This window comes from Limulus polyphemus, unplaced genomic scaffold (assembly GCF_000517525.1).
Source record: "Limulus polyphemus unplaced genomic scaffold, Limulus_polyphemus-2.1.2 Scaffold4512, whole genome shotgun sequence".
NCBI classification, from domain to species: Eukaryota; Metazoa; Arthropoda; class Merostomata; order Xiphosura; family Limulidae; genus Limulus; species Limulus polyphemus.
The window spans coordinates 1-9470 of record NW_013670122.1 but is presented as its reverse complement, the minus strand read 5'-3'; the positions used below and the strand labels follow the sequence as shown (position 1 = coordinate 9470).

General features: G+C 32.4%; 1 protein-coding gene across 1 annotated transcript in view; it reads right to left on the bottom strand.

Annotated features, from left to right (window-relative positions):
* The window catches only part of LOC106471278, a 33287-nt gene extending 23962 nt beyond the window's left edge, over positions 1–9325 (bottom strand). The window contains exon 1 of the mRNA XM_022399887.1: positions 9321–9325. The gene's annotated coding sequence lies outside the window, so the exon portion shown is untranslated. The remainder of the gene's footprint in view (positions 1–9320) is intronic.
* Between the last annotated feature and the right edge of the window lie 145 nt (positions 9326–9470).

Here is a 9470-nt window from a genome sequence, read left to right as displayed (position 1 = left end):
GGTATAACTTTTAGTTTACCATTTGTATCCTCTTTGCAATATTACTTTGGACATTTTCATCAGATTTGTTACCGAATACCATTTGTGACATTAAAGTGTACACGAGAATCGTAAGCTCTGGTAAACAAAGGAATGGAGCTACTTTTAATCTAAAACCAACAGATACAAAATATTTACAAGCAGTATAAGCTTACGAATAAATGAACTACTAATAGGATGAACGTACGTTATACAAATAGGGTACTTACTAAGAAGAAGGGGAAAACTTGTACGGTAAAGTATTGTCCATAAGATTGGATTTTATCAGAGCTTATTGTTCCCTTGTCTTAGTAACACTAATTTCTGATCAGGATTATTAGAACGAAATAGACAGAAATCTATACATCAATCACTTAAGAGTTTTTAAATTATCAAGTAACAGGAAAGTATCAGTAAAAACCACAAAGACAGTGACCGCAAGGTAGTTAGTTTGTAATTAAGCACAAAGCTACACAATAGGCTATCTGTGCTCTGCCCACCACGGGTATCGAAACCGGTTTCTAGCGTTGTAAGTCCGCAGACATACCGCTATGCCACTGGGACGCCCGCAAAGTGGAAGTTCATTAGCTGACTTGATAAAGCAAATAAGTATTAAAATGAATACATAATTTTATAAAATTATTAATACTGAAACTGTGAGACGTGATGGTTCCAAAGAGCTATAACAAATATGTTATGTTTGACACTGGAGCTTAATTTGGCGAAATTTTGATAATTTGTTAATAAGTTTACATAATAGGTTTTCTACGCCTGTCCACTGAGGAGAATCGATCTTCGAATCTTAGCGTTATAATTTCGCTGACATACCGAAAGACAGGAAGTTTTATTGTTGAAGTTTCGCGCAAAGCTAAGCGAGGGCTATCTGGTCTAGTCGTCCCTGATTATAAAATTATCCACTAGGGGGAGGGTAAATAGTCTACATCGCTCATCGCCAACGAATAGTGGGCTTGACTAAGACATTTAATATTCCCACGACTGAAATGACGAAGAAGATTCGTAGAAGTTTCTATCCTGTTACCCGTAGATTTCAGGTTCAGCACTCTGTTATTCGTAAATTTTAGGTTGAGCACTCTATTACCCGTAGATTTCAGGTTGAGCACTCTATTACCCGTAGATTTCAGGTTGAGCACTCTATTACCCGTAGATTTCAGGTTGAGCACTCTATTACCCGTATATTTCAGGTTGAGCACTCTATTACCCGTAGATTTCAGGTTGAGCACTCTATTACCCGTATATTTCAGGTTGAGCACTCTATTACCCGTAGATTTCAGGTTGAGCACTCTGTTATTCGTAGATTTAAGGTTGAGCACTCTATTACCCGTAGATTTCAGGTTGAGCACCTTAACTACCAGGTAATGCGAGACCATGAACGGAAGGATATACATTTGTTGATGTTATGAGAATCCTAACCACCAGGCCATTCGAGATCCTGAACGGAAGGAAATATATTTGTTGATGTTATGAGCACCTTAACCACCAGGCCATTCGAGACCATGAACGGAAGGAAATACATTTGTTGATGTTATGAGAACCCTAACCACCAGGCCATTCGAGACCATGAACGGAAGGAAATGAATTTGTTGATGTTATGAGCAGCCTAACCACCAGGCCATTCTTTTAGTCTGTTAATTCTCTTGAACGTATAGTAAACCAACGTCAGCCTTTTTTAGTCTGTTAATTCTCTTGAACGTATAGTAAACCAACGTCAGCCTTTTTTAGTCTGTTTATTCTCTTGAACATATAGTAAACCAACGACAGCCTTTTGATTTTAATGTTGTTCAAATTTGTAAGAACATTTTTTGAGTAAAAACAAACAAACATGAAGTTTAAAAAATAATAAACTCATTAATTAGGGACGTAGCTCCTAAGTCACAACAACTTTTAAAAACGTCTTTTAATATTTGGTCGATTCCGCTATGTGACAAATATTGTTTCTCTATAGTTATTTAATAACAGAAAATTAGCATAGTGTTTCCCAGGTGCTTTATACACATTGGAGGAGTGTTTTTTATGTTACATTCATGTTCTCATTCTTAATTAGTTTCGACATCATTTACGGATACTTCTATTTCATCTACTTTTTAAGAGTCTGAATACTATTCATTGCACCATAAAGTTATCAATTATAAGTCTTATTTTCATTGCTGTTGTCCCGAACGTTAACTAAAGTATTTTTCTCTTACCATTATCGTACTTAAAGTAAAGCTTATACAGAACAGCTCTAGCTGATACTCCTGCTTTATTGACACTGCGTGAGCTAAATTATTTGGCTTTCCTCGTCTACAATACCTATCTAAAGATTGTGTTTTTGATATATTAAAATAACTGTGTATTAAAAAAAAGCATTATGATGTCTAACTTGTCTGATATGACAAGTTATAGCGTATCAATATGATTGACACGTTCGTATTTAAAAAATCCTCGCGCTCTAATAAAACAAATATACATTCACGTTATAAAAAGTACAATATTTAGTTCTTAGGGATTTGCTGCTCCTATCTAGTACAACGCTTCACAATTCATCACAAGCTTTTCTTCTTCAAGTACTGAACTGGCTTTCACGGGTTTTATTTATTTATTTTCCTTCTAACCGTCTGAATGCAAATATTTATCAAAAATCCTAAGTTGATGTGTATTTTATAGATTTTTGCTCTAGCTAGGCTCAAGTAACAAAGAAAATCTGATGGTTTAGTAACTTTCGTGAAAATAGTGAAGAAACTGAACTTTCTACTTTTATTATTATTATTACTCCAATCTCACTAATAAAACCAACAGTATGATTTATCCACTACAAACTGATCCCATTTTCCTGATGAACCCTTCCATGGACTGGTGGGTTTTGGAACAGGTAAAAAAATATCAGCATTAGTTTTAAATTTGAAGTCTTAAGAGCTATAGATCACATTTCTTAATTTTTCATGTATATATATATTTCTTTTATCTTTCTAAACTAGCCGCCATTTTTCTGGTATTTAATCAAGATCTCCATTTAATTTTCATGTTTTTCTAGTAGTTCCAATATAGCATTCATGGTCTTGTAAACCAACGACAGCCTCTTTTAGTCTGTTAATTCTCTTGAACGTATAGTAAACCAACGTCAGCCTTTTTTAGTCTGTTAATTCTCTTGAACGTTTAGTAAACCAATGACAACCTTTTTTCCGTCTGTTAATTCTCTTGAACGTATAATAAACCAACGACAGCCTTTTTAGTCTGTTAATTCTTTTGAACGTATAGTAAACCAACGACAGCCTTTTTAGTTTGTTAATTCTCTTAAACGTATAGTAAACCAACGACAGCCTTTTTTCCGTCTGTTAATTCTCTTAAACGTATAGTAGACCAACGACAACCTTGGCTGTCATTGGTTTACTAAACGTTCAAGAGAATTAACAGACTGAAAAAGGCTGACGTTGGTTTACTATACGTTCAAGAGAATTAACCGTTTTTATAAATTCTTCATCTTGTGTCCTAATGGCTAACGTGTCGTAGAGCAGATAAAAATGCCCATAGTTCGAGCTCGTGATATTCCAGTAAAAACGCTCCTTGGTTTTTAGCTTTGAATATGTTTTACAGTCATTCTCGGTATTTGATTAGGTAAAGTCATACAGGTGTTGCTGACTGGATACTCTCTCTTTGTTTAGCAAGTTTAGATATGCCTAAATTTTGGGGGTCCTGAACTGGGTTCATAAGAGACAATTAGTATTGAAAAATTAACTAGATTTTATAATGGCTGGAGACGGCTTGAATGGGTAATGAAGAAAAACTTTAATATAAGTTTAACATAACAGCAAATGTACAGCGTTTCGACAAGGTTTTGTCGTCATCAGCTTTTCCTCATCAACTAGCTTTTATGTAATGCATTTCATTTTATTCAGTAAGTTCATTCTTTTGAACGTATAGTAAACCAACGTCAGCCTTTTTAGTTTGTTAATTCTCTTGAACGTATAGTAGACCAACGACAGCCTTTTTAGTTTGTTAATTCTCTTGAACGTTTAGTAAACCAATGACAGCCTTTTTCCGTCTTAACTAAGTAAGTACGGTCTGAATTCATGAAACTATGGGCATTTTTATCTGCTGTACGACACGATTTTGTTTCTTATGTACAAACATATTTTATGTCTTATATACAAATATATTTTATGTCTTCTGTACAAACATATTTTATGTCTTCTGTACAAACATATTTTGTTTCTTATGTACAAACATATTTTATGTCTACTATACAAACATATTTTATGTCTTCTGTACAAACATATTTTATATCTTATGTACAAAAATATTTTGTTTCTTATGTACAAACATATTTTATGTCTACTATACAAACGTATTCTATATTCATGTACAAACATATTTTATAACTTATGTACAAAAATATTTTGTTTTTTATGTACAAACATATTTTATGTCTTATATACAAATATATTTTATGTCTACTATACAAACATATTTTATATTTATGTACAAACATATTTTATATTTATGTACAAACATATTTTATATCTTATGTACAAACATATCTTATATCTTCTGTACAAACATATTTGACAGATGTGATTTCTTTTCCATTGTAAAATATAGATTCATTATAATGCGTGTCTAACTCGTTATCTGGTAGTTTCAACGGTTTATATAAAACAGTACGTCGGATTACTGCTTACATATTTATGACAATAATATATAAGCTGTAGGAGCACGTCTCATCCATACAACTCACCTTAAACAGCAGAGAAGTCTCACGAAACGTTTTTGTTCGAGTTTCTGACATCAGAGATACGTGCAAGACGTACTTTACTGTACATATATATGCTCAAATATTTAGTTTACTTACTTTACACTAGAAAAACAAAATCGTAAATTTAAAGAATTAGAAAACTCAATACATATTCAACACCCACATTTTCAAATAGGAATAATTTATATTACTAATTCGATACACTTGTATGTTCGTTCGTTTTAAATGTTATTTTTTTATTCCACGTGGGTAGTAACTTGGAGATTTCGATAAATACAGAAGACATCTTTACTAAGTAGTTTAATTAATGTTCGATTCTAATATCTTCAAAAATTAATTTCACTGAAACTCCCCATAGATACAAAGCCTCCAAAACAACAACAACAAAACTAATGAATCGTGAGTAACCATTTGGTTTCATCCATCCTACTGTGTTAGCCTTTTAGATATGGCAGCCACGAACTAAGTTATAAATAATTTCATAAATTACTAAACACGGATGTTGATCTTAACTGATTGTTTCTCTTAGAAAAGAGTGCGTAAACAGAATATGCTTACACGTAATTACATATATAATTTTGTTTGAAGCTGTTAGAGTAATTTGATAACTTTTACATCAAGTCTGAGAATTGTGATGTATCGTTTTTGTTAAACACAGACTACACATTAGGCAATCTCCACTGTGATCACTGGGAGGAATCGAACAAGGGATTCGAGCTTTATAAACCTTAAACTTATCGCTGAGCCACAGGGAGACTTACTGTTTACGAGCACTTTATAACCAAAATTATCTGTTCATTAGGAGTAAATGCTATTTAATCTACTCTAATATATTCTAGTTATTCAACATTCATGAAAAAAATATCTGAAAATTCATCAGAACAAAACACCGCTTAAGTTAGCCAACCGAAGAGTATATAATCATGCTACACAATATAAGACTTGCTTTCAAAAGCAGAAAGAAAGTTTTACAACTACAAAAGAGCACCGCTAGCTTTTTTAGATGTATTATTTTAATTTACTGTTGTTGTTTTGTTCTTCATAAAAATAAGCTTTTAAAGGTGTGACTAGACATCACGTGATACAGCTGATAAAATTTCATAATCAACAATAGATTTTTTTTTTCACCAGAACTAGTGAATGTCCTCAGAACGTTTTCTTATCCTAACCTAAGCTGTAGGTTACTGTAAAGATAAAAGCCTTAACAAAAACATTTAGAACAATGAATGTTATATCATACGAAACGTGTGTTTTCTAGAGGACTGATTAACGTTTTAAAGTGATTTTATTAGGAGGCATATAAGTATAAATTTTTAATTAAAAAAATCAAATACTTGTGAAACATAATTTTCCAATAAGTGGAAACACTTATTCAAAATGTATAAGAATATTAAGTAATTTGTAACGGTGTTTATATCACCATTAATTAACTAACATTAGTCTTATGATAAGGATAAATACTGTATCGATGCCTAAACCTAGTTGATTACTGCGAAATTTAAGAAATAAAACTAAACTGTCTAAGCTTTCTCCTATCTTTGTAGCCATTTTGATGCACTGTTGTAGTTAGTTCCTCCTTCAGAAGCAAAGGCGTGTTTCGTTTTAGGACAAGAACATATATGTGATAGATTAGTAGCTGTAAAGCTATTGTTAAGTTTAAGAAATCTGTTCCATCTTCTGTATTATGCACTGTTAGCCGTTATTTCCCAAAATGACTGATATTAATATCCTTTCAACTGATACTTCAAATATTTTAACTCAACCAAAATGAGCAAAAATTCTCGTCGTATAGCAAAGAATTTGGCTGTAAATCTTACTATGCATATTTTCTACTGGTAACCCAATGTTACCTAGTTAAGCGTGAATATTTTTTCCCAATTCTGTAACATGTATCCTTTCAAAAATACTGTTGCTTGTTTGTTTGTAGTTTAAGAACAAAGCTACACAATAGGCTATCTGTGATCTGGACTTCAAAGGTATCGAAACTCGGTTTCAAGCGTTGTAAGTCCGCAGATATAGCGCTGTGCCACTGGGGGGGGGCGTGTTGTTGCTCCATCTGCTCAATAAGCCTCATCTCAATGTTGGAACGTAAGTAGCTATTTTAATAATTATGTGATTTAAATGATAAATATAATTGTTTGTTTCATATGTAGGTTTATATTTTCCTTCAAAATTCTTACGATTTTTGAACACCTGGCAGACACTGAGAGCACAGCTGCCAATTCATTCGCTATCAGAATTCGGCGAGGTTCTCAATCTTTTACTGAAGTCGAGAAAATGCATCACAAAGTCGACTTTGATGCTGTTTTGAATATGATGAATTATTTTGTATCGATGTAATGCTTTATGCGAGATAAATCACCGACTTGAAGTGAAAGGATATAAAAGTATGTAAGAAAAGAAAGAGAAAAAAAAGAGTTCCTGAGCGAATGCATCTGACTACACTTTTAAAGCCACAGTTGGCTTTAAAAGAAGAACAAATAATGCAATGTAGCTTGCTAGTGATACACAGGAACCTTTTGGTGCTGATCAAGATGAAAACAAATATATATATACAGTCATATGTGCTTTGTAAACTAAGAACCGAATACGTATTCCCAATGTCTAAAAGTATTTGCACTTTAGACGAGATAAAATAAATGTTGGTAACGTTTTACGTAGTTCATTAAATTTTGTAATAGAATTACAAAAACTTCGCTGATATTTTTATCAATATAATATGGATATCCTACTTATTATCTCAATGTTGCCTATAAAAAAGAGTACATTGATAGAGACATCTTGACGTAACCAATCTAATTTCTAGAGAAATGACGACTGAGACTTTTAAAAAAAATATATATCTGAATGTATGGCAAGGTGGTCAACAGACAATCTTCGATTTTCGTTAATGTCTTTGTCTCGTTGAAGTGGTACATAGCCTGAAAATTGGTTCCCTTTTTTTCTGTTTAAAGCTCTAGACGTTTCAACATCCATCTCTGTCAAATTGCAAAGCCTGTGTTTTATCCTAATGTACTGCACATGCGTTGAATTTTAGGTAGGTCTTTCATTTGGAAGTAGTGTGAAATAATGGAAGGCAGGAGACATTCCTGAACATTTTTAATCTTTTCTTTTCGTATCTCTGAGTAGATTCCTTTTATTCAAGACAAGGGAAGGATCAGTCACTGGTAAAGCCTAAAAGTTGCCACTTCTACCTTATTAGAAATGTGTTTCTTATAAAGTCTAATCCACCTTATAGAATTAAAACAGGTAGATAGGTAATAAGCAACGCAATGAATAATATTTGTCATTATAAGCAACGCAATGGATAATATTTGTCATTATAAGCAACGCAATGGATAAGATTTGTCATTATAAGCAACGCAATGGATAAGATTTGTCATTATAAGCAACGCAATGGATAATATTTGTCATTATAAGCAACACAATGGATAATATTTGTCATTATAAGCAACGCAATGGATAAGATTTGTCATTATAAGCAACGCAATGGATAAGATTTGTCATTATAAGCAACGCAATGGATAATATTTGTCATTATAAGCAACGCAATGGATAATATTTATCATTATAAGCAACGCAATGGATAATATTTATCATTTATGAAACACGTAATACTGTAGAATATTGAAGAGTATTAGTTGAGAATCTACTGTAGAAACACAGGATACCATGCAGGATTTGAAAATGAAATTGCGGAAACAACACCTCATTGTATTAAACGAATGCTTCATTATTCATGCTTATAATTCCTACTGACATAAAACCTTTGTCGATCCCACTACTACATTTATGTTAACTGAAGTTATTAACGTTAATGATTTATAAAACCTCAATCGTGAATTTAGATTTTACGGGAACGACCTCATTCTTTCACTTACGTTAACTGGCCACGATAATGCCCCTGACGTAAGTATCTTTGTGTGATTACACCATTTAATATATTATTTTTTTATGTGAAAAAAGAAAGAAATTATTAGTATAATAAATTGACATTGGCGACACCTAGAATTAACTTTATGCACGTATGCTTTTAAATTGTTAGGGAGTTTGTTTTAATGGCTTAAGGTATATGGTGATATAAATATCTCTATATCGTCCATATAAATTTTATAAATTCTAGGTACGTGTATGTATAATCCATATGCCACATGGCACCAATTTCCTAGATATGGTTTTGGTGACTTTATATATATGAGCTGCCGAAGTTCTGAGAAAGGATTAAGTCACCATAAATCTGCAAAGCAGAGAGTAAACGAGTATACGTAACGAAAGTAACGTTTAATGTCACTTATAGAAACTTATCGGAAACTAACGGTCAAAATGGTGGAAGGGCGACTGTCGCCCCAAATATACCATTCATTTGTAAAAACATCATTTCCGAGTACCTTTGCTAATACTTAGATGTGAGAAAAACACATTTATAAGTTGGCATTCATTTTGGCGTTTATTTATAGTTACATATGCAGAATGAAGTTTTTGTTCATGAATTCAGACCGTGCTTACTTAGTTACGTCTTGTAACTTGTGTTCTAATGGCTAAAAGTTTGTACATAGATATAAAATATGTTTGCACAGAAGACATAAAATATGTTTGTATAGTAAACATAAAATATGTTTGTACATAAGAAACAAAATATGTTTGTACAGAAGACATAAAATATGTTTGTACAGAAGACATAAAATATATTTGTATATAAGAC